Genomic DNA, 23,208 nt, shown 5'->3' with positions numbered 1-23,208 from the left:
CCACACACGTGACCATCAGTACCTACCAAAACAAGTAATTATTCTTTATCTTTTGTTTTGTGTGGCTTTCCTCTGCCAAGTGATGTGTGTGAGTAGTACAGACCTGAGATGTGGTGAAGTTTTGAGGCTTGGGGGAAGGAGGGGAGCAAGAAGACTGTTGTTGTTTGAAGCAGCCTGTTTGAGAGGTTTTCATGCAGCAAGCTTGATTGCTTTTTAATTGCTTATTTTATTATTTACCAGCTGTAGGCTTTAATGTGGAAAATGCTACAACTGCAAACTCACTTCTGTATTTAAACAAAATCATCAGTGGCTGAAGTTACTGTTCATTTCATAGCTCAGATAAAGAGTCATGAGTTACTCCTTTCATCATGTTTTCTCCTGTATTTGATAGTCACCTGCACTAATCTTCTGACAGATTTGCTGCCAATTCTTCCTTGCAAACATTTTCTGCTTATCTGTGGTTTTTTTGTCTCCTACCCCATGTATGCAAGTCAGATTTCTTATGACACACTCCCAGTCCTTGTGCCCACACTGTTATCACACAGGGAAATGTTCTTGCCAACCTAATCAGCCTCCCAGATGCTGGGTTTGGAGCCATTGGTCTGAGTTAGGAATTAGGAAGGGCAGAACAAGTTTGGGCATATTCTAGATAACTGTGAGATGAATCTCTAACCACCAGCTGTGCCATTCTGGAAGCCAGGATGGGCTGGTAACTCTTCATCTGGCCACTCCTCCAACATGGAGAGAGGGTTAAGAGGAAGCTGCTCAAAGGTGTCAGTCTTCTTAAAAGTTGGGTTCAGATTATTTCAATTTACACATGTGTTCTTTTATTCAGAAGGTAAAAAAAAACAAACCCCAAAAAACAGGAGAGGAAAAGGAAAAGCTGCTCTTCTTCCAAGGTTAAAAAGTGGAGTCATCCCCCGTTAAGGCTGTTGGTAATGAAGTGCTGACATCCTGCCTCTGCACCTCCTGTCAGCAAGTGCAGGGAAAACAAGCAGGAGTCCTGGTGCAGGCTGGTGTTCTGACTTGTAGATGGAAGTATGATCTGGAAGCATTTCCTTGGCAAATTGAAGAGAAATCCTTGAAAGCAGCTGTGGAGGAAGTGCTGGTGGAGGTGGCACTTCCAGGTATTTTCAGGTTTGTCTGGGCCAGATCCCAGCAGGCGAGAAGTGTGCACATGCGGGATAAGCAGGGCAGTTTGGAAAAGCAGTCCCTTCACAGCCCGGCTCCCCCCAGCCCCCTTTGGGGGTGACCCCCCGCCCCTCGCGCTCCCTTTGGGGTCCCCCCCGCTCTTTCCCCCCCGCCGCTTTCCCGCCGTGCCCGCCCCGCTCACCCGACAGGGCGGGGCCGGCAGGGACGGGGCGGGGACGGGCCGAGCGCTGATTGGCTGCGGCGGGGGCTCGAGAGGCGGGGCGTGCGCAGAGCGCCATGTTGTCTGCGGGGCAGCGGTAGCGGTGGAGGTGCGGCTGCGCTCGGAGAGCGCGATTCTGGGGATCCGCTCGGGGCTGCGGGGAGCGCGGCTGTGGGTGGAAAGGCTGGAGGGCTCGGGAGGGTTTAGCCGAGGGGTTCGGGGGTTCCCGAGGGTCAGAGCGCGGGGCCTGGAACCCGCGCGGGAGGGGGGGTGGGGCTGTCCCAGCGCCCTGGCTGCACTGCGCAGGCGCGCCGGCGTTACCCGCCGGCATTACCCGCGACCCGCCATTACCCCCTCCTGTCACAGCGCCCCCTGCCGGCCCGGCGGACCGACCCCAGGGAAAGGGGATCCCAATGCCCCCCCCCCGAACCCCAGAGACCCCCAACACGCAGCACACAGAGACCCCAAAGGGACTGGGGCCCGGGGGTTCCCTAAAGCCCAGCAGTGGGGTTCAGGGGATCTCCCAGCCCCCAGGGGAAGGAGTCGTGGGGGTGCCCCTCAAAGTCTGGGGGGGAGATGTACCACATCCGTGTAAGGGGCTCCCAGTGCCCCTCAGTACGGCCCAGTAACCCCCTCAGTGACCAGCCAGTGTGTCCCAGTGACCTCCCACTGCCCCCCAGTATGGCCCAGTGATGTTCCAGTGAGCACCCAATAGCCCCCAGTATGGCCCAGTAACCTGCCAGTGTCTCTCCCTGTGTCCTGATAATCCCCCAGTAACTCCCCAGTCCCTCCCAGTGCCCTCCCGGAATCTCTCAGTAACCCTCTAGTCCCTCCCAGTGCCCTCTGGTTCCCCCCAGTGTGTCCCAATATCCTCCAGTAATCACCCAGTGCCCTGCAAAGCCCCCCAACTGTCCCCAACGTGTCCCCAGATGCCCTTGGCCTTTCTGTGAGCGTGTGGGGGGGCATTTTTGGGGTCAAAGGGTCCAGGGGGGGCTCCTGGGGTGAGATGGAGGGTTGGGACATCAGGGATGGGCATGGGGCCAGTGGAATTGGGGGTGTCAAGGGGGGAATAATGGCAGTGGGGAGGCCCTGGGGACATTAGAGACACCAGGCTTGTCTTGGAGTGTCAAGGGGGAATTAGGAACACCAAGAGGGTCTTGAGGACACCGGGGAGGTCTCAGGACTCAGCTGCTCTTGGTGCAGCCCCTCATCTCCACCCCAAACCTCTTTAACCTCCCCATAGGTCCCTTAACCTTCATTTTCCCTTTAGTCCCCTCCCCCCACAGACCCCTTTGATGCCCAAATGCCCCCAAAACCTGTTTTAACTCCCCCAAATACACCCAAAAGACCCCTAAACGCCCCCAAATCCCCATCCAAACCCCCAGATCCCTTCAAATCTCCCCCAGCCCCCCCCCCTCAAATCCATTCCAACCCGCCCCCAAAGAGGGGGGCACCCTGGCACCCTGGGACAGGAACACAGTGGGCTGTACTGGGGGCACTGGGCTGTACTGGGAGGGTACTGGGGGGGGATCAGGTGTCCCAGGACAACGTGGCCCAGCTCCAGGAGAGATCTGGGGAGCAGTGAGGAGGTACTGGTCTGTCCTGGTCTGTACTGATCTGTACTGGTTTGTACCCCCAATCCCCAAAGCCCCTCCCCAGCTCCCCCAGGACCCTCCCGCACCCCAAAGCCCCCCAGGCCCCTGACTTGGTCCTGCTGCCCCTTGAGCATCTGCAGCTGCTGCAGAACCAGGCATTTCATCAGCAAATGTGCAGGTGACACCAAGCTGGGGGTGTGTTGATGTGCTGGAAGGCAGGAGGGCTCTGCAGAGGGACCTGGCCCAGCTGGATCCATGGGCTGATTGCAAGGGGATGAGGTTCCAGCAGGCCAAGGGCCGGGTCCTGCCCTTTGGCCACAAGAAGCCCCGTCAGCCCCCCGGGCTGGGGCCAGAGTGTCTGGAGAGCAGGCAGGCAGAAAGGGAGCTGGGAGTGGGGATGGACAGGGAGCTGAAGAGGAGGCAGAGTGTGGCCAGGTGGCCAAGAGGGCCAGTGGATGGTGGCCTGTGTGAGGAAGAGTGTGTCAGCAGGAGCAGGGAAGTGATTGTTGGGCTGGACTGAGTGCTGGTGAGGCCACCCCTGGAGTGCTGTGTCCAACTCTGGGCCCCTGAGTTGAGGAAGGCCCTGGAGGGGCTGGAGCAGGTGCAGAGAAGAGCAGCGAGGCTGGGGAAGGGAGTGGAGCACAAGTGGTGTGAAGAGAGGCTGAGGGAGCTGGGGGTGTTGAGGCTGGAGAAGAGGAGGCTCAGGGGAGGTCTCCTGACTGTCTGCAAGTCCCTGCCAGGAGGTTGGAGCCAGGTGGGGCTGTTGTGCCAGGAAGCAGCAGTAGGACAAGAGGGCTGGGTCTTGACCTGTGCCAGGGGAGGTTTAGGTTGGATATTAGGAAGCAAGTTTTTTCGGAGAGAGTAATCAGGCCTTGGAATGGGCTGGACAGGGAGGGGGTGGAGTCAGCGTCCCTGGAGGTGTTGAAGGTGAGAGTGGATGTGGCATCAGTGCCATGGTCTGGGAAGCACGGCGGGGTTGGATCCAGGGTTGGACTTGATGCTCTCGGAGGTCTTTTCCAACGTGGCTGATTCTGTGATTCTCTGATTCCCATTCCTATGGCAGCACATGCTTGAGGCTCTATCCCCAGGGTGATAGAGATGTCTGTCCATATCTATCTCCAAGGTTAGTCTGTAAATGTGTGGTGTTAGAAAAGCAGGCTGAGTTCTGGGCTGGTTGTAGAAGGAGAAGGAAGCCCAGAGGCCAGTGCAAGCAGGCAGCCCTGAGCTTGCACCTGATGTCCCCTCCCTGCAGGTTCCTGTCCTTGAGCCCAGGCCCTGAGGTGAGGCTGAGAAGTGGTGCGGAGGTGAGCCCAGAGCTGTCCCTGAGGTGAGGCTGAGAGTAAGTGCAAGGCAGAGGTGCTGCTGAGGAAGGAAAGCCCCGTGGTGGGGAAGAGGCGAAGGTGCCCATCCCCGAGCAGGTGCTGTGTCCATCCCCTGTGTGCCAGGTGAGCTGGGGCTTTGCTGCAGAGCTGTGGGCGCTGATTTGAGCGTCTCCAAGTGCTGAGATGGTGGGCACCCAGGAACACAAACTGTGCCTGGCCACGGAGCCTGCAAGGAGGAGCAGAGACAGCCCTGGCAGTGTGGGGGGCCAGGTTGTCCCTGTGCCTTCCCCTGCAGGCCCTGTCTGTCCCTGCTGGGCCCCTGTCCATCCCCATCAGGTCCCTGCCCGTCCCCCCAGGCTGAGCTCCCCCCAGGAAGTGCCGTGGAGCTGAAGCTGCTGCCATCCCCCCCCTGCAGCCGCTGCCCCAGGCAAGGGAGCAGCAAAGGCAGGGCCAGGAGCAGAGGCAGCAGCAGGGGAGCGCTGGGGGGGCCGGGAAGCTCTTGTGTGGGTCAGGAAAGAGGCGCTGGGCACGAGGCCGGGGCTGTGCTGAGCAGGCCCAGCCCTCACATCCCCCCAGCCAACGCCGGCTGCCCGGGGGGCTTGGGAGGGACCCCCAGCCCGTGTGCCCCACACTGAGCTGGCAGAGAGAGAGCCAAGGGACAGGGCCACGGGCAGGGCCCCGGGTGAGGGACAGGCAGGGCCATTGCAGGGCCACGGTGAGGGCACAGCCTGTGGCAGCAGAGCTGCCCAGGGCCGGGGGCAGCCGGGGGTGTTGGTACCAGGCAGTGGTGGGGCTGAGCAGAGCAGGAGGCCTCTTGCAGACCCCTGGAGCAGCCTCCCACTTGCCAGCCCCGCCCTGGTGGGGTGACACTGTCCCCTCCCTACAGGACACTCCCACAGAACTCTTTGGGGGGGCCTTTTGTGTCTTTTGCTGGTTCCTGATTCCTTCTGGGGACCTGAGGGAGCCTCTGCAATCCCATCCATGGGGCACAATCTCCTGTGCAGAGTTTGACTCACTGCAGACTTTGCAGGGAAATCTGTGCTGGCAGCTGCATCCTGAGCCCAAGGTCAGTTTGTATCCTAGAGTGCTGATCCATCCTGGGGACCCAAGGGATCCTCTGCCACTCCATCCATGCAGCAGGAGTCACCCTCCTGCCCTTGACTCCCTGCAGAGGAACAAGTGCCATCTCTCTGTTTGGGAGAAGCCAGATGCTGCCCCTGGGCCATCAGAAGTGGTGCTGAAGCCTCTTTCAGCCCAGCCCCTGGTGCAGTTTTCTCATCCCCTCACCGAGTGCCCGCTCCCCCAGCCGGCACTGACCAACCAGGGCGTTTGGCACACGTGGTTTGGTGGTTTGGAGAAACAGCCCCGGGCTGGCAGGGGGCCAGATAACCTCGAGGAACAGCCCTGGTGAGGTGCCTGCACTGACAGAGGCCAGGGGATCGCTGCTCCATGGAACTGACTGGAGCTCTGGGTGAACGTGAGCTGAAGTGTCTGTGACCTGTGGATGAGTCCAGGATGGAGCAGAGACCCCCCTGCAGCCCGGGAGGAGCCCTCACCAGAGTAGGGGATGCCCAAAGGAGGCTGAGAGCCCGTCAGAAGCCCCTGCAGAGCCAAGGAAGCAAAGCCCTTGTTTCCCAGGGTGTCGCCTCGCCCCAGTTTGGTTTTGGAAGATTTTTTTGGTCTAATCTTCATATTTTTGAGGTTTTCTTAGCTGAATCTCAACTTTTTGCAGTTTGGGGGGGCAGGGGTCTTCCTGCTGTTTCTGAATCTCATTGTTTTTTGCCTGAATCTTGTTGGTTTGGGTTTTTCTGGGCTGAATCTTGGTGTTTTGGAGGTTTTTATGGTCACAGGATGCCCAGTGAGTTCTAGAGATGGCCTTGGGCAGGAGGAACCCCCAAGCCAACGCGCTCAGCCCTTGTTTTCCCCCCCATCAGGATTTGTCCTTCCCAAAGCTTGGGCGGATGGAGGAGGAGGCTGCGAGGAAGAGGAAGATGCCTTGGGCCCCCCAGGCAGGTGAGGAGGAAGTCAGTGTCCCTTTGGGCGGGTGTTGTGCTGGCTCTGTCAGCCGAGCATGGCCCCGGCTGCAGGACAACCCCGCTGGCGCCGCCGTCCTGCCGGGGCCGGAGTTGGGGGGATGTCCTTGGCCTTCCCTGTGGGCCGGAGGCAAATCCCCTGCCTGTCCTTCTTGCTTCCTGCCCCAGGCCCCGAGCTGAGGACGGAGAGCCCGGAGGACAAATCCCCCCGTGAGACCCTGGTGGGAGAGGCCCTTTTGAAGGGCTCCCCGGCGCAGGAAGGCAGCGGGGAGGAAAAGGGCCGGAGATCCCCCCGCAGGAGGGGCTCCAAAGCCATCCCAGGGTGCTCTGAGGAGGAAAGAGCCAGCCTGTGCCAGGAAGGCGGCCGTAGCTTGAGGCAGAGCTCTGAGCTGGTGGTCCCTGAGCAGCCTCCCAGCAGAGTAAAGACCCTCAGGTGCTTGGAATGTGGGAAGAGCTTCAAGAACAGCTCCCACCTGATCCGACACCAGCAGATCCACACTGGGGCACGTCCCTACACGTGTGGGGAATGTGGGAAGAGCTTCAACCAGAGCTCCCACCTGTTCAAACACCAGTGCGTCCACACTGGGGAATGGCCCTACAAATGTGGGGAATGTGGGAAGAGCTTCAGTGACAGCTTCAGCCTGATCCGACACCTGCACATCCACACTGGGGAACGGCCGTACACGTGTGAGGAATGTGGGAAGAGCTTCAGGGCCAGCTGCAGCCTGATCCGACACCTGCACATCCACACTGGGGAACGGCCCTACACGTGTGGGGAATGTGGGAAGAGCTTCAGGGACAGCTGCAGCCTGATCCGACACCTGCACATCCACACTGGGGAACGGCCCTACACGTGTGGGGAATGTGGGAAGAGCTTCAGGGACAGCTGCAGCCTGATCCGACACCTGCACATCCACACTGGGGAACGGCCCTACACGTGTGGGGAATGTGGGAAGAGCTTCAGGGACAGCTGCAGCCTCCGCACCCACCAGCTCATCCACACTAGGGAACGGCCCTACCTCTGTCAGAAATGTGGGAAGAGCTTTAGGAAGAGCTCCAGCCTGATCCAACACCAGCACATCCACACTGGGGAAAGTCCCTACCTCTGTGAGGAATGTGGGAAGAGCTTTAGGAACAGCTCCAACCTCATCACCCACAAGCGCATCCACACTGGTGAACGGCCCTACAAGTGCTTGGAATGTGGGAAGAGCTTTCAGACCAGCTCAAGTCTCCTCAGACATGAGCGGACGCACACGGATGAGAGGCCCTTCCGCTGCACCGACTGCGGGAAGGGCTTCAACCGGAACTCCCACCTCATCACCCACCGGCACATCCACACCGGGGAGAGGCCCTACAAGTGTGGGGAGTGTGGGAAGACCTTCCCCCACAGCTCTACCTTGACCAAACACCAATGGACCCACCAGTAAGGGAAGCCCTACCAGTGCCCCGACTGCGGGAAGAGCTTCGGCCGCTGCTTCCACCCCGAATGAAGCCCCTGATGGTGAAGCAAATCCTGGAGTCCAGTGACTGTCAGTCCATCCCTTTCGACCACAAAGGGCCAGTCCCCTTTCTCAGGGGCAGCTTCTTCCAACAGAACCTTTCTTGGAGGGGTGTGTGGAGATTCCTGCCCTGGCTGGGGACCCCCCCAAGGTCACTGCTGGAGGCTGAGAGCAGAGATCTCCCCAAGAGCGTTGGTCTGGGGGAGTTCCATCCATCTCTAGTTAAGAATTATTGTTTTTTTGCCAGATTTAGTAGAATTGCTTCAACAATTGCTTTAGTGTAGAGCACTGTCCTATCTTATCCTGTACTCCTGGTAGTTTTAGTGTTTCTCTTGTGCAGTTAATACTTCTGATTAAGATCTTTTGTCTGATCATTTGGAACCCTAAATAAATTCCTTTCTATCAATAGATCTGATTTGCCATCATTAAAACCTGGGGGACAAAAGTGATTCTGTCACACCTCTGTAATTCCTCTAAACTGAAACTGTTGGCATAATCCAAGTCTGAGACTGGATCCAGCAGCCTCCAGCACCCCACAGGAAGTTGGGAGCTCAGGGGGCCACCCCCCTTTGCCAACCCCCTTGTGCCCAAAGACCCCCATGGGACCCTCTACCCTACCAGACCCCCTTTTCCACCCTTCTCCCTGTTCCTCCCACTTTTCCATAGTCTCCTCAATCCCCACCCCTGCCTGGATTACTCTGGGGGTCCCAGCTCCCATTTTTCCCTCCTCTCACATCTTCCACATCATCCCCCAATCCCCAGCTCCCTCCAACTCAGTTTGGGGTCCCAGCACCCCAAAAAGAGGTTAGGTTGGGTCCTGGGTGGGCTCTGTGCGTGTTTGGGGGTTTCTCCGGGGCCTGTGGGGAGATTTAGGGAGGTCCCAGCACCTTTGGGGGTGAGCTGGGTGCCTTTTAAGGGACAGGTGCCCCACCAAGACCGTCCCAGAGTGGCTTGACACAGGGGGAACACAGGGGGGTCCCCATTCCCAATCCATCCTGGGGCTGGTTCTGCCCCCCCCCAAACTCAGCTCCACCCCTTGGGATTCCCCCAAGCCCCTCCCCCTCTGCCCCCCAATAACTGGGACTGGGGAGAACTGGGAAGCTTTACTGGGATCACTGGGAGCAGCTGGGCAGAGGCAGAGTGACAACAGGGGAGGGGGGGACACACGACCCCCCCAAAATCGTCACGGGGACAGGGGGGGTCCAGGCTGGGCCCAAGGCCCTGGGGAGGGGCTGCGGCCGCTGCCAGCTCAGGAGCTCTGTGGGGAGAGAAAAGGGGGTGACAGGGGCCACAGGGATCATACTGGGAGCACCTGACAGCATGGTGGAGGCATCTGGGATATACTGGGAGTGGCTGGGAGTGACTGGAACCATAGTAGGGATGACTGGGAGCAACTGGAACCACGCTGGGGGCAACTGGGATCATACTGGGAGCAGCTGGGCTCCTATTGGAGTCATACTGGGACCATACTGGGAGTGACTGCAATAATCCTGGGAGTATGTGAGAGGGACTGCAGCCATACTGGGGATGAGTGGGATCAAACTGGCTTCATACTGGAAGTGTCTGGAAGTCACTGGTATCATACTGGTGGCAATTGTGATTGTACTGGGATCATACTGGGATCAGACTAGGATCATACTGGGAGCAACTGGTTCTATGCTAGGGGCAACTGGGAGCTACTAGGATCCCACTGGGAGGAAGGGGGAGCAACTGGGACCATGCTGGGCACAACTGGGATCATACTGGGAGCAACTGGGCCCACATTGAAGGTGGCTGGGGTCATACTGGGAGTGACTGGGAGCATTCTGAGGGCAGTTGCGACCATGTTGGCACAACTGGGATATACTGGGAGCAAGTGGGATCACACTGGAATTGACTGGGATCATACTGGGAAGCACTAGGACCCCACTGGGGGTGACTGGGAGTGGCTGCGAGCAACTGGGATCATGCTGGAAGCTACTGGGAGCATTCAGGAGTGAATGGGACCACACTGGAGGCAACTGGGATATACTGGGAGAGACCTGGAGTGACTGGGATCATACTGGGACTGCCTGGGAGTGTACTGGGAGTGACTGGGAGCATGCTGAGGTCAGCTGGGATATACTGGGAGAGACTGGGAGTGACAGGGATCCTACTGGGAAGGACTGGAACTCTAGTGGGGTGACTGGGAGCAAGTGGGACCCTGCTGGGGGCAAATGGCTTTATCCTGGGAGTGCCAGGGAATGTCTGGGTTCATCCTGGGTGTGAGTGCCACCATACAGGGTGCCGCTGGGATCATACTGGAGTCATACTGGGAGGGACTGGGAGAGACTGGAACTACAGTGGGGTGACTGGGAGCAACTGGGCCCATGCAGGGGTAACTTGGGGGGTAACTTGGATCCTACTAGGAGAGACTGGGATCATTCTGGGAGTGACTGGAACCATAGTAGGGGTGAATGGGAGCAACTGAAACCACGCTGGGGGCAACTGGGATCATACTGGGAGCAGCTGGGCCCCTACTGAGGTTGTACTGGGGTCATACTGAGAGCAGCTGGGCCCCTAGTGGGGTCTTACTGGGAGTGACTGCAATAATCCTGGGAGTGTGTGAGAGGGACTGCAGCCATGCTGGGGATGAGTGGGATCAAACTGGCTTCATACTGGAAGTGTCTGGAAGTTACTGGGATCATACTGGGGGTGACTGGACTCATACTGGGATCATACTGGGAGCAACTGGGACCATGCAAAAGGCAAATGGCATCCTCCAGGGAGTGACTGGAAGTGACTGGGGCCACACTGGACTCAGACTGGGAGTCCCTGAGAGTGAAAGGAACCATCCTGGGGGTGGCTGGGAGCAACTGGGACCACCTTGGGGGCAACTGTGATCCTATTGGGAGTGACTGGCAGTGACTGGGTGTTGGGGAACGAAGGACTGAGTGGGAGGAATTTCAAAGATGGAGAGAAATCTACAGCCCCGAATGACATCCTTTACACCAAACAAGACATTCTTGCACTGGATTCTACCGTACACCGGAAATGACACTTATAATGGACTGGACAGTTATCCCCAGTTGTTCCCCAGTTGATGTTGTATTGTTATAATGTTGTTTGTACCCCAGTTGTTGTTTTAAATTTTTCACCCTCCATATTGTCTTCTCCCTTCCCTCAGAGTTTTCCCGCCTTTTTCCCCTGTTTTCCCGCTCCTCTGCCTGCTATTGGCCAGAGTTTGCTGCAGTGCAGAGGTAGCTTCCATTGGCTCTTTCCCTGGTTACGCCCAAGCTCCTCCCCTCCTTACCCGAACATCCAATCACCTTTACCCCTAAAGTTGTCAATCCCAAAGCTCCTCCCCAGTTCTGGATCCTTCCCTAGTCCAACCCTATATAAGTCCCTGAATCCCTTAATAAAGTTGGCATTGCTTCACCAGACCTCTATTGTGTCCTGAACCCTTATTGCAGTGCCCGATCCCTTTCCACCCCCTACGGGTCGTGGCAAGTGGCGCCCAACGTGGGGCACAGTAGAGGTCTCTCATATTGAGAGAACTCCTGCGCCTTCATCTGGGCTCAAGGATCCTCAGGAGGGAGGATTCCTCCGCCGACCCTCCCCTGCACAGCGGACGACTACGGGCTTCTTCTGCTGCCGCGTGGGTCGCGCACCGGACAGGTGAGCTGCGGGGGACATTCCATACACCTGCACCCCACACCTTCCCCTGTAACTTTAAACAAAAAGGGAGGAATTACACCGGAGAGTGTCGAGATACCTATTTAACACCATGGGACTCACACTCTCCACCTCCCAAAAGTACGTCTACAGACGCCTCAAAGACTTTGTAATTGAGCACGGTCACCCTTTAGACAAAAAGTCAGCAAAAGCCCTCGCTAAATGGCTTGACCGCCATGGCCATCACGTCAATGATAACACCACGTTTGACAAGTGGCAAGCCATAGGTTTCGAACTCTGGCGAGAGAGCGGCAGGGGTGACCGGCTCGCGAAAGAGGCGCTTATCGCCTGGAGGCTTATTCTGATGGTGCTACAGCACCAGATGATGAATAAGAACGACAGCAGTAACACCAAAGAAGCTGTTTCCTCCAAGTTTACTGAAGAAAAGAAATCACACACGGACACGGAAAAAGACTCTAAATATACGGACACGGACACTTGCACCACAGATAAGGACACCGGGAGAGGGAAGAAGAACATCGGACATCACACTCAAGATGGCGGGAGGGATTCGGACAGTGATTCGCAAGATGGCGGGAGGGCGAGAAGAAGGGACTCGCGGCGTTCACGAAATGGCGTCGAGGAGGCGGGGCCCCGAGAAGCGCGGGAAAGATCTAGGCGGGAAAAGCGGAGGCGAGCCCTTGTAGTTCCACCCACTGCGCCGTCTCCGCCCCCGTATCGGAGCCCCTCCCCGAACACGCCTCCCTCTACGCCATCTTCCGCCACTCCAGACTCCTCCCCCGACCGGTCCCCTTCCCGGAAGTCACGGGGTGCAGTGGGTGGGGCCAGAGCGAAAGCCAAGAGGGACATCCGTCAAGATGGCCGCGCCCATAAGGCCCGGGCCACCGGGGCCTACTCCGCCCGCCGGCACCCCACCTCAGATTATTATTGGCCACCCTACTCCCCGGACGAGACACCAGACGCTCCAGATGTCTGGAGCGAATTCCGGGAGGAAGCCGCATCCGCTAGGGATGCGGAATTCCTAAAAGCTTTCCCTGTGTACTATGAGGAAGGAAAGCCACCGGAGTGGCGCCCCATCTCATACCCCATGCTTAAGGATATCAAAAAAGCTATAGTGGAGTATGGGTTGGGTGCGCCCTTCACCATCGGGCTAATGGAATCATTTTTTCTGGCTTACACTTTAATACCTTTTGACATCCGGGGAGTGATGGGAGGGCTGCTCACGACGGTACAGGCCTCAGCATTCGAATCGGAGTGGAAAAAACGTATTGTAACCTGGGTGAACGATAAGATGGAGAGGCGAGGTATTCCCCCGAGGCAGGCAGTAGACATGCTTTATGGCGAGGGTGACTACACGCGCAGAGGGGATCAAGCTCGATTGGACCCAAAATTATTAGATAAATCAAAAGAATTGGCTTTAGACGCTCTGAAGAAGGTGGCCGACGCGTATGTGCCGACCCCCTCCTTCACGATGATTGACCAAGGCGTCAAAGAATCTTTTATCGATTTCATAACCAGGCTAAAAGAGGCTATTGCCAGGCAGGTACCTCAAAAAGAGTGCCAAGAAATTTTATTTAAACAATTGGTTGTCGAAAAGGCCAACGAGGACTGCCAAAGAGCATTAAAGCTCTTGAAAAATCCCACTCTGCTTGAAATGATTGAGGCGTGTAAGAATATAGGGTCACACTCCCATAAAGCACGTCTAGTGGCTGCCGCTTGCTCAGGAACAAATCGTTGTTTTGAATGCGGGGACAAAGGGCATTTTAAAAAACATTGCCCTAATCTATCACAATCAACACCCAACCTACCTAACACCCTCTGTCGTAGGTGCGGGAAGGGACGGCACTGGACCTCCAGTTGCCGATCTCTGACCAACATTAATGGTGAACCTCTTCCACCACGTCGTTCACCCAGGCTACAAAGAAAAGTCACCTTTTCGTCTATGCCGGACCTCCGGTCGGGTGAGTGTGAGCTGTCGGGAAACGGGGAGCTGAGCGCTCGGGGGAGCGCGATGACATCAAATGCCCCCCATGTGCGCTCCATCCTGCGCCAGTCATCGCGCCCAGCTACCCCGTGACTCGGCAGCCGCTCCCTGACCCGGTCCCCATAGCGAAACAGTGCATTCCACTCCCCTGGGTGATCCTGTCCGTCGTGCATCCTTCCCTTCACTTAAGCTCGTACGAGCAGCTCGCCAGGGTCGAGCCGTCGACCGCAGTCGACCCTGATGCTACCTACCTTGTAACCTCACATCTTTCGGCAGTGGATAAGGGAATTTTAGTGGTGCCTTCCCTCCTGACCGGACTTACGAGCAATAACATCGCTGTTTGTCTTTATGTTCATACCCCCCCCGTGCAGCTAGAGGAACACTCTCCCGTGGCCAAGATGGTGTCCATGGATGACCTGTTGCGTGTGCTGTCTGTGGACGAGGAGCGAAGAAGAAAAGACAACAAAGAGGTGTTATGGTCAACTACAGTCAAGTCTTCTCGCCCTCTTCTAACATGTTTAATTTACTATTCACAGCCCAGACGCCCGCAGCGGGTCAAAGTGGAAGGCCTCTTGGACACGGGAGCTGATGTAACTATCATCGCCTCTAAGGACTGGCCGCACGGATGGCCCGCGACAACGGCCTACGTGCAAGTCAGCGGCGTGGGGGGGACACAATATCCGGTCCGGAGCAAGGAGGTACTAACTGTCTATGGGCCGGAGGGCAGACCAGCGTCCCTCCAACCTTACATATTAAACATTCCAATCACGTTGTGGGGACGGGACGCGATGGGGCAGTGGGAGCTCTCCTTGAGAACCCTGTCCCCAGACCAAAATTTTTAGGAGGGGTCACTGAAGTGAAGCAGCTCCCCAAACTGAGCTGGAAGACCGATGTGCCAGTTTGGGTGGATCAGTGGCCCCTACCCCACAAAAAGCTGCAAATTCTCAACGATTTGGTAGATCAAGAATTGGCCAAAGGACACCTGGAGTCTTCCACCAGTCCCTGGAACACTCCAGTGTTTGTCATACAAAAAGCCTCAGGTGCTTGGAGATTTCTTCAGGACCTGAGAAAAGTAAATGAAGTCCTTGAACCAATGGGAGCCCTCCAGCAGGGAATGCCGTCACCATCCATGCTCCCTGCTGAATGGCCCCTAGTAGTTATTGACATCAAGGACTGTTTCTTTCAAATATATTTAAATTCGGCTGATTCGGCGCGATTCGCTTTTTCAGTCCCAGCTATCAACGTTTGTGAACCCCATCGCAGGTTTCAGTGGAAAGTGCTTCCCCAGGGGATGAAAAATTCCCCAACACTCTGCCAGATGTTTGTGGCAGAAGTGTTGCGTTCGATTCGGCAACAATATCCACAATCAATCATCTTCCATTATATGGATGATGTTTTAATTTGTGCCAAATCCCAATTGGCTGTCGATGAGACACTAAATTCAACCATCCTGGCGCTAAAAAATAACGGATTGGAGATATCCCCTGAAAAAGTTCAAAGGGAATCACCTTGGAGGTATCTTGGACTCAGAATCACAGAAAAAACGATTCGGCCTCAATCTGTTGAAATTAATAAAAAAGTCCAAACGTTAAATGACCTCCAAAAACTACTGGGCGCGATCAATTGGATCCGGCCTGTGCTGGGAATCACAACCGGAGATTTGCACCCTCTATTTGAGCTGCTTCGCGGAGACGCTGACCTGTCCTCCCCCCGCCATCTAACACCAGAGGCAGTCAGTACCTTATCCATTGTCGAAAGAAAAATAACAGAGAGGCAATCACATAGGAAGATGGAGGGACTGCCATCTTCCTTAGTAATTCTAAGAGAACAAAGACAACCATTTGGCCTTCTCGGCCAATTCACTGACGGTCACAAAGACTTCTGTCTGTGGGAGTGGATGTTCCTCCAGCACCAATTCGGAAAGACGATCACCACCGTCGCAGAAATGATTGGAAAGGTAATATTCAAAGGCCGCACTAGATGTTTGGAGCTCAGTGGTGAGGAACCAGATTTTATCTACCTCCCACTGACCTCCGAACATCTAGATCAACTGCTGCAAACCTCTGTCGATTTCCAAATTGCCATCGAAGGCTACCCGGGAGAAATTCGGATACACCTCCCGGCGTGCCCATTTGTTCAAAGGTTAATTCAAATTCCATTAAAGCTAAAAATTATACAATCGGACTTACCTATAAAAAATGCAAAAACAATATTTACCGATGGCTCAGGGAGAACCGGCAATGCAGTAATAATTTGGCGCGAAAATAACAATTGGCAGTATGACATTCATAAAGTAGAAGGTTCTCCCCAAATCGTCGAGCTTTCAGCAGTTGTGCGAGCCTTCCAAATTTTCTGTGGTGAACCAATCAACATTGTTTCCGATTCGGCATACGTTGTTGGTGTGGTCAAACGTATCGAAAATTCTTATTTGAAAGAAGTATCTAATCGGAGTTTATTTGAATTATTAACCAAATTATTGTTCTTAATCCAAAACAGACAATTCGGCTTCTTCGTTGTCCACACCAGGTCACACACCACTCTACCCGGTCCTGTGGCGGAGGGAAACCAACTTGCCGACCACCTGGCAGGTATGGTGGTTACTCCCAATTTATACCAGCAAGCCAAAATATCCCACGAGTTCTTCCATCAGAATGCACGATCGCTAATGAAACAATTTGGCCTTAAATTATCTCAAGCCAGGGAAATTTTGAAAACGTGCCCTGATTGTCAGGTTGTCACGCCTGTCGCCCCGGAGGGGACCAACCCAAGGGGGCTCTCAGCGCTAGAAATCTGGCAATCAGATGTAACGCACATCCCTGAATTTGGAAAGCTAAAATATGTGCATGTGTCCATCGATACATTTTCGAAGATGGTCGTAGCCACCGCGCATACTGGTGAGAAGAGCCGTGATGTCAAGAGACACTTTCTGTCCGCATTCGCGAGGATGGGTGTCCCGAAACAGGTGAAAACAGACAACGGACCCTCCTACGTGTCTGCGGACACGAAACGGTTCTTCGAGCAGTGGGGAGTACACCATACCACTGGAATCCCTCACAATCCCACAGGACAGGGTATAGTGGAGCGGGCCCACCAAAACATAAAAAATTTGCTTAAAAAACAAAAGAGGGGGAGTATTGGCCTCTCCCCCCAAGAAAAACTAGATAAAATCATGTATGTTTTAAATTTTTTGAATTTGCTGGAAGAACAAGAAACTCACTCAGACAGAAGTCCAGCAGACCGTCACTTTGGACCAAGCGTAGTTAATTCGTCCTCCCAAAAGGCTAAGATCATGTACCGGGACCCGCTGACGGAAACATGGGCGGGCCCTTTCCCCTTGATAACATGGGGGAAGGGTTACGCTTGTATTTCAGGTCCCGACGGACCAAAGTGGGTCCCGGCGAGGAGGATAAAAATCCACCGCGAGTGAACAGCACCAACAACATGTATCTACTGCGCTTCGTCATCGTCTCCGGTTTCGTCATCTTCGGACTCATCCCTCTCAGCGACACGTCACCTCTGCGAGAGTGGATGAGCCAGCCCGGAGAAAATTTATGGGTAACGCTGGCTAAGGCTACTGGCACAGACACCTTATGCCTAGCCTTAGCCAGCGCCGGAAGTCCTTTTCGCACATGTTTAGTTGGAGTTCCCATTACCCCTGCGGAATGGGGCTCCTTTGTTGCCCAAACAAGAAATAAAGGGGCAGGCCCACTCAGTTCCCCCAACCTCGCCCAGACGATATCAGCCCTCACTTTTATTGACATTCCTTTTGAAGAAATTGATTTATTAGGTTCGCTCCCGACCACCGCGTGTGTTATATTCCATCGTTATACTCAGCCTGTTTTGTTTACCCCCCATAATGTGACAGCCAACAACCCCCTGTATCGCGAGTCCACTTCGCCGTGGTGCAATAGGTCAATGGTAACAACCATCCCTACGGAGCATGTTCCTCGGAACATGAAGCTCCCAAAGGGATATTTCCTATTGTGCGGGGATCGGGCGTGGCCGGGAATTAGGGCCTACCCCGAGGGAGGGCCCTGCACAATAGGAAAGTTGGCCCTGTTTAACCCGGCGAAGTTCCACCTGCAAAATCAATTTGTATTCCCCAAGAACAGAGTTAAAAAATCCCTTTCTTTTTCCATGGGAGCACCTCTTCGTTTCCCCGGGTCCAAATCTGTCGCCTCAAAAGTTAACTCTGAACCCCAAGTGATCAACGCACCAATTCGGCTCCAAAATTCCCTCCCTGCACCCCATGTGAATGTTGGAAGGCCTCAATATTGGCCCACTCCTCTGCCCTTCCCAGAAGATTGTGATTCCAACATTCACATATGGTCCAGGGTGAAGAATTTCTGGGCGTCCTTCCCTATCCCTGGGATAGGGACAGCACACGCCCTCTCTTTGCTAACGCACCTTGGTTGTTGGCTCACCAAGGAGGCGAATGCGACCACCCAAGCAATTGAGGGCCTGCTAGCGGACACCCAGAAATTGAAAGAGGTAAGTTTACAAAATCGAGCCGCCATCGATTTCCTCCTCCTGGCACACGGTCACGGGTGCCAGGAGTTTGAAGGCATGTGTTGCATGAATTTCTCGGACCATGCCGAGTCAATCCACCAAAGTATTGACCGATTGAAGGGCCTGGTCCGAGAAATTCGTCAAGACAAAGGCGGAGGACTCGATGACCTCTTTGATTGGCTACAGTTACCAAATTTACCTAGTTGGACCCGGAAAATAATTATTTTATGTCTTATAGCTCTTTTTGGTTTAACCTCGTTATGTGTCATTTTACCTTGTTTAATTGTGTTCCTGAGGAAAACGCTGATATCGTCTGTGACCGCCAACATCGTTGCCGCTTCTCAAACAAACAAAGAAGGGGGAGATGTTGGGGAACGAAGGACTGAGTGGGAGGAATTTCAAAGATGGAGAGAAATCTACAGCCCCGAATGACATCCTTTACACCAAACAAGACATTCTTGCACTGGATTCTACCGTACACCGGAAATGACACTTATAATGGACTGGACAGTTATCCCCAGTTGTTCCCCAGTTGATGTTGTATTGTTATAATGTTGTTTGTACCCCAGTTGTTGTTTTAAATTTTTCACCCTCCATATTGTCTTCTCCCTTCCCTCAGAGTTTTCCCGCCTTTTTCCCCTGTTTTCCCGCTCCTCTGCCTGCTATTGGCCAGAGTTTGCTGCAGTGCAGAGGTAGCTTCCATTGGCTCTTTCCCTGGTTACGCCCAAGCTCCTCCCCTCCTTACCCGAACATCCAATCACCTTTACCCCTAAAGTTGTCAATCCCAAAGCTCCTCCCCAGTTCTGGATCCTTCCCTAGTCCAACCCTATATAAGTCCCTGAATCCCTTAATAAAGTTGGCATTGCTTCACCAGACCTCTATTGTGTCCTGAACCCTTATTGCAGTGCCCGATCCCTTTCCACCCCCTACGGGTCGTGGCAACTGGGATCATAGTGGGAGTGACCAGCACCATACTGGAATCATAGTGGGAGTGACTGTAAGGGACCAGGATCAAACTGGGAGTGACTGGAACTACACAGGGGGGATTTGGGAGCCAGTGGGACCATGCTGGAAGCCAACTGGGAACATCCTTGGAGCAACTGGGATCCTGCTGGAAGCAACTGGAAGTAACTGGGAGTGACAGGGTGCATGCTGGAGGCAACTGGCATAAACTGGGAGTGAGTGGGAGTGACCAGGATCATCCTGATGGAAACTGGAACCATCCTGGGGCAAGTGGAAGTAACTGGGTGCAGTGGGTTTCTGTGGTTGGGTTTTGGTAGCGGGGGGGCTACAGGGTTGGCTTCTGTTAGAAGCTGCCAGAAGCTTCCCCTGTCCCGTGGAGCCAATGCCAGTGGCTCCAGGACAGAATTCCTGCTGCTGGCCAAGGCCGGGCCAGTCAGGAGTGACAGTAACACCTCTGGGATAACATATTTAGGAACAGAAAGTTGTGGTACAGAAAGAGTTCCAGCCAGGAAAGAGCAAAATGAGAACATGGGAACAGCAATGCAGACCCCAAGGGCAGGGCAGGAGGAGGGGCAGGAGGTGCTCCAGGCACCGGAGCTGAGGCCCTGCAGCCCCTGGGGCAGAGCAGGGTGGGGCAGCTGTGCCCCTGCAGCCCCTGGGGGACCATCGGGGTGCAGAGACCCCCCTGCAGCCCATGGAGGCTCCCATGCTGCAGCAGGTGGATGCAGGAAGGAGGCTGTGACCCCGTGGCAGGCCCAGGATGGAGCAGGGTCCTGGTAGGGACCTGCAGCCCATGGAGAGGGAAGCCCAGGCTGGAGCAGGCTTTTCCTGGGCAGGACTCGTGGCCCCTGTGGGGGACCCACACCAGTACAGCTCATCCATGAAGGACTGACCCCATGGAGGAGTGACCCACGGGACAGCAGGTTGGGAAGAGCTGCTGCCCGAGGGATGGACCAGAGAGGTCCATCAAGGACTGTCTCCCGTGGGAGGGACCAGAGAGGTCCATCAAGGACTGTCTCCCGTGGGAGGGACCCCATGGGAGCAGGGAAAGGACTCCAACTCCTCTCCCTGAGCAGTGGCAGAAACAACTGACAGTGACCCCCATTCCCGTCCCCCTGCACCGCTGAGGGGGAGGAGGGAGAACATGAAAAGAGGGGTGGGGGGAAGGTGTTTTTAAGACTTTTATTTCTCACTCTTTGGCTCTTATCCTGTTAGTAATAAATTTAAGTACTATTCCCACTTGGAGTCTGTTTTGCCCATGAAGGTGATCAGTCACTGACCTCTCCCAGCTCTTATCTCTGCTCAGGAATTCTTTACTGTTTTTTTTGTATCTCTCCTCTGCCCAGTTGCAGAGGGAGAGTGAGAGAACGGCTTTAGTGGGTACCTGGTATCTGGCCAGGGCCAACTCACTACAAGAATATAAAAAGAAGTAAATTTTTTTGTCTTGTTCTGATGCGGTTAAGGAGCTGGAAATCCAAGACTGGTGCAGGGAGGTCCAAAGCATGGCTTTGTGTCTGGATGAGGGAGACATCACATTTAGAGGAGACAGACTCTGCCGTTGCTTTCCTAGACTTTGTCCCAGCTTAATGGTGTTTTTCCACCCACAGCAGCGTTGCTGGGAGATGTTGCAGTGGCACGTCCACCCTTCTCTGCCAGGGCAGCATCTTGGCCCTTCCCACCCCACCATGGATTTTCCATTCCTGTGGCAGGGACTTGTCCCCACCTGATATCCGAATGGGAAATGCAACTCCTGTGGGTGGCTTCCATGGTTCCACCACAGGCTGGCACAGATTCTGATCCAGCTTTGAGAAATTGTGTGGTCTATGTGTTCTGGATAAAGCTGTCCCAACTTTGCACATTGTGATCCGAGGGAGTTTCGGTGGCCAGTTTGTGTATCAAAAGCACTCAGTAGTAAAATGTACCAAGTTGCACCTGTGCACGAATCCGCACGAGCTCAATGCCCTGAGTACCCACACAGGCTTTTCTGTCTCGAATCCTGCTCATTCTGTGCCTGGGACTGGATTTATTTCAGCAGCTAAATGGTTCACTGGAGGACTAATTGAGTCTGAGAGCTCCAGTCCTTTGCAACAGATTATTGACGTGCTGGTAGGAGCGGCTCCCTTCCTTCCCTTCCCCCTTCATTATAAAAACACGAACTGTAGAGAAACCAAATACCACACGGCCCCTGCGCCGAGCCCGTCAGCGCTCCCGGCTCGGTGTTCAGCACAGAAAGTCCCTTTATATTTGGGAAGCGGAGGGAGAAAATTCTGGAAGTGCGAGAATGCGGCAATAGCTGGGATGAACTGGGACCCCTTAGGAAAGGATTGGGAGGTACTGGGATAAACTGGGAGCCCCGAGGAAGGAACTGGGGCCCTTCCGCCATTTGCGTAGCGCTGAGGGCAGGGCGCTTACGCCACTTGCGTAGCCTTACGCAGTTTACGTAACTCCCCTCTTTTGCCGTTACCGGCGGCCCCTTACGCCGTTTGCGTAGGGCTGTGGGCACTGGCAGATCCCCTTACGCCGTTTGCGTAGGGCTGTGGGCAACGGCAGAGCCCCTTACGACGTTTGCGTAGGGCTGTGGGCAACGGCAGAGCCCTTTACGCCGTTTGCGTAGGGCTGTGGGCACTGGCAGATCCCCTTACGCCGTTTGCGTAGGGCTGTGGGCAGCGGCGTTAGGAGCGGACTGGGGCGGACTGGGATGGACTGGGAGCCCTTAGGAAGGGACTGGGAGCCCTTTGGAGAGGACTGGGATGAACCGGGAAAGGTCTGCGAGCCCTTAGGAAGCCACCGGGGTCCTTCCGCCATTTGCGTAGCGCTAAAGGCAGGACCCTTGCACCATTTGCGTAGCCTTACGCAACTTACGTAACTCCCTCCATTATCATTACCAGTACCCCCCTTACGCCGTTTGCGTAGCGCCGCGGGCATTGCCAGCCCCTTACGCAATTTGCGTAGCGCCGCTCCTTTGCCGCCCGCGTCGCCGCCTTACGCCGTTTGCGTATCCCTGCGCCGTTTGCGCAGCGCGGCGGGGGCGGGCCCGTATCCCTGCGCGCCGATATTTATTTATCAGTGTCCAGGCGCTCGACCCCTCAGCCCCTCACACACCCACGGGCCCCACGGCAGCGCGGGGGAGGATCCCGGGGGTGTCCAAAAGCTCCTCCAAAAGTCAGTTTATGGCTTTGCAGAGGGCTCTCAGGAGTCACCGAGGGGCTGAATGAAAAGAGAGAAAAATTAAATCTTTAGGGGGGGGAAAAAATATAACAATTGCATTTCTGTTTTCCTGAGGAGCCGTGGGTGTTTTTAGGCAGCTGCCTGCAGAGGCCGTTGCCGTTTTGTGAGGCGGCATTAATGCAAGAGGAGACTTGTGCTGCTCATGGAAATTCGGATTTTAAGGTTTTTCTCCTTGGTTTGAAGCTTCGTCATTCTTCCTTCACCCTCTTTCAGAGCAAAGGCTTTAATTTTTAAACTTAAGGGGAAAAAGTAATAACAACAAGTGAGGAAAACTAGGGGGAAAAGGGAAAAGTTCTTCTGAAAGGATTACAATGTGCAAGCAAAATCAGTTCTCTCTCCAGGAGAGAAAAAAATATTAGAGGTGTAAATTGGCTCCAAAAATGCCCCCAACGGCATGGGGAGGATAATCACGATGACAAGTCTCTGGGAGCTGCAAGAGAGAGAATTAATGCTGGCATTTGGAAAGACAAGTGATAGTGCTGCATTTGATCTGGGTTTCATGTCATTATTTTCTGGTTTCAGAGTCAGAAAAAGCTGCTCATTTACTTTTCATGTAGCTGTATTTTTTTTCCTGACTTCTTGAGGAGGCAGAGCTGATGAAATCGTGCTGGAAGAGGCCTGAAGCTTTTGATCTGATGTTCAGCTTCAACAAATTTCACTTGTGGAGTTTCTGCACTTTGGGGGAGGCTGCAGGTTATAGAATGAATTAGTGCATCTGCTAAAGGAAGAGGAGTATTAGTCATGTTTAAAACCAAGACTAAGTCAGATTCCTCCACATTGGCTGCAGCTGAATTTTGCAAGGTTTCTGATCTCCTCGCTCTGGCTGTGAAGGTGTTTCCTTTTCAAGCCTGTCACCTGCAAAGATTTGTCTGGGACAGTGATTTCTTCATCACAGAAAAGCAATGTAGAGAAACCTCTTTGCCACCCCAAGATCATTATTTTCTTGATTGCCCTCTTGTACTCTGCTGAGGTTCCATTACATCTGCAGGTCAAATGTAACCTGAATGCAGCACTGATCACAGAGAGCAATAAATATAGTACAGAGCTTTAGTGTGAACTTCATGCACATC

General features: G+C 54.5%; 1 pseudogene; it reads left to right on the top strand.

Annotated features, from left to right (window-relative positions):
- The first annotated feature begins 6,684 nt into the window (after positions 1-6,684).
- LOC135404942 (zinc finger protein 850-like) overlaps positions 6,685-23,208 on the top strand; it is a 317,904-nt pseudogene continuing 301,380 nt past the window's right edge.

Source organism: Pseudopipra pipra, chromosome W (genome assembly GCF_036250125.1).
Source record: "Pseudopipra pipra isolate bDixPip1 chromosome W, bDixPip1.hap1, whole genome shotgun sequence".
Taxonomy (NCBI): Eukaryota; Metazoa; Chordata; class Aves; order Passeriformes; family Pipridae; genus Pseudopipra; species Pseudopipra pipra.
Note: the sequence above shows the minus strand (reverse complement) of the source record. Positions and strands in the feature narration are given on the sequence as shown.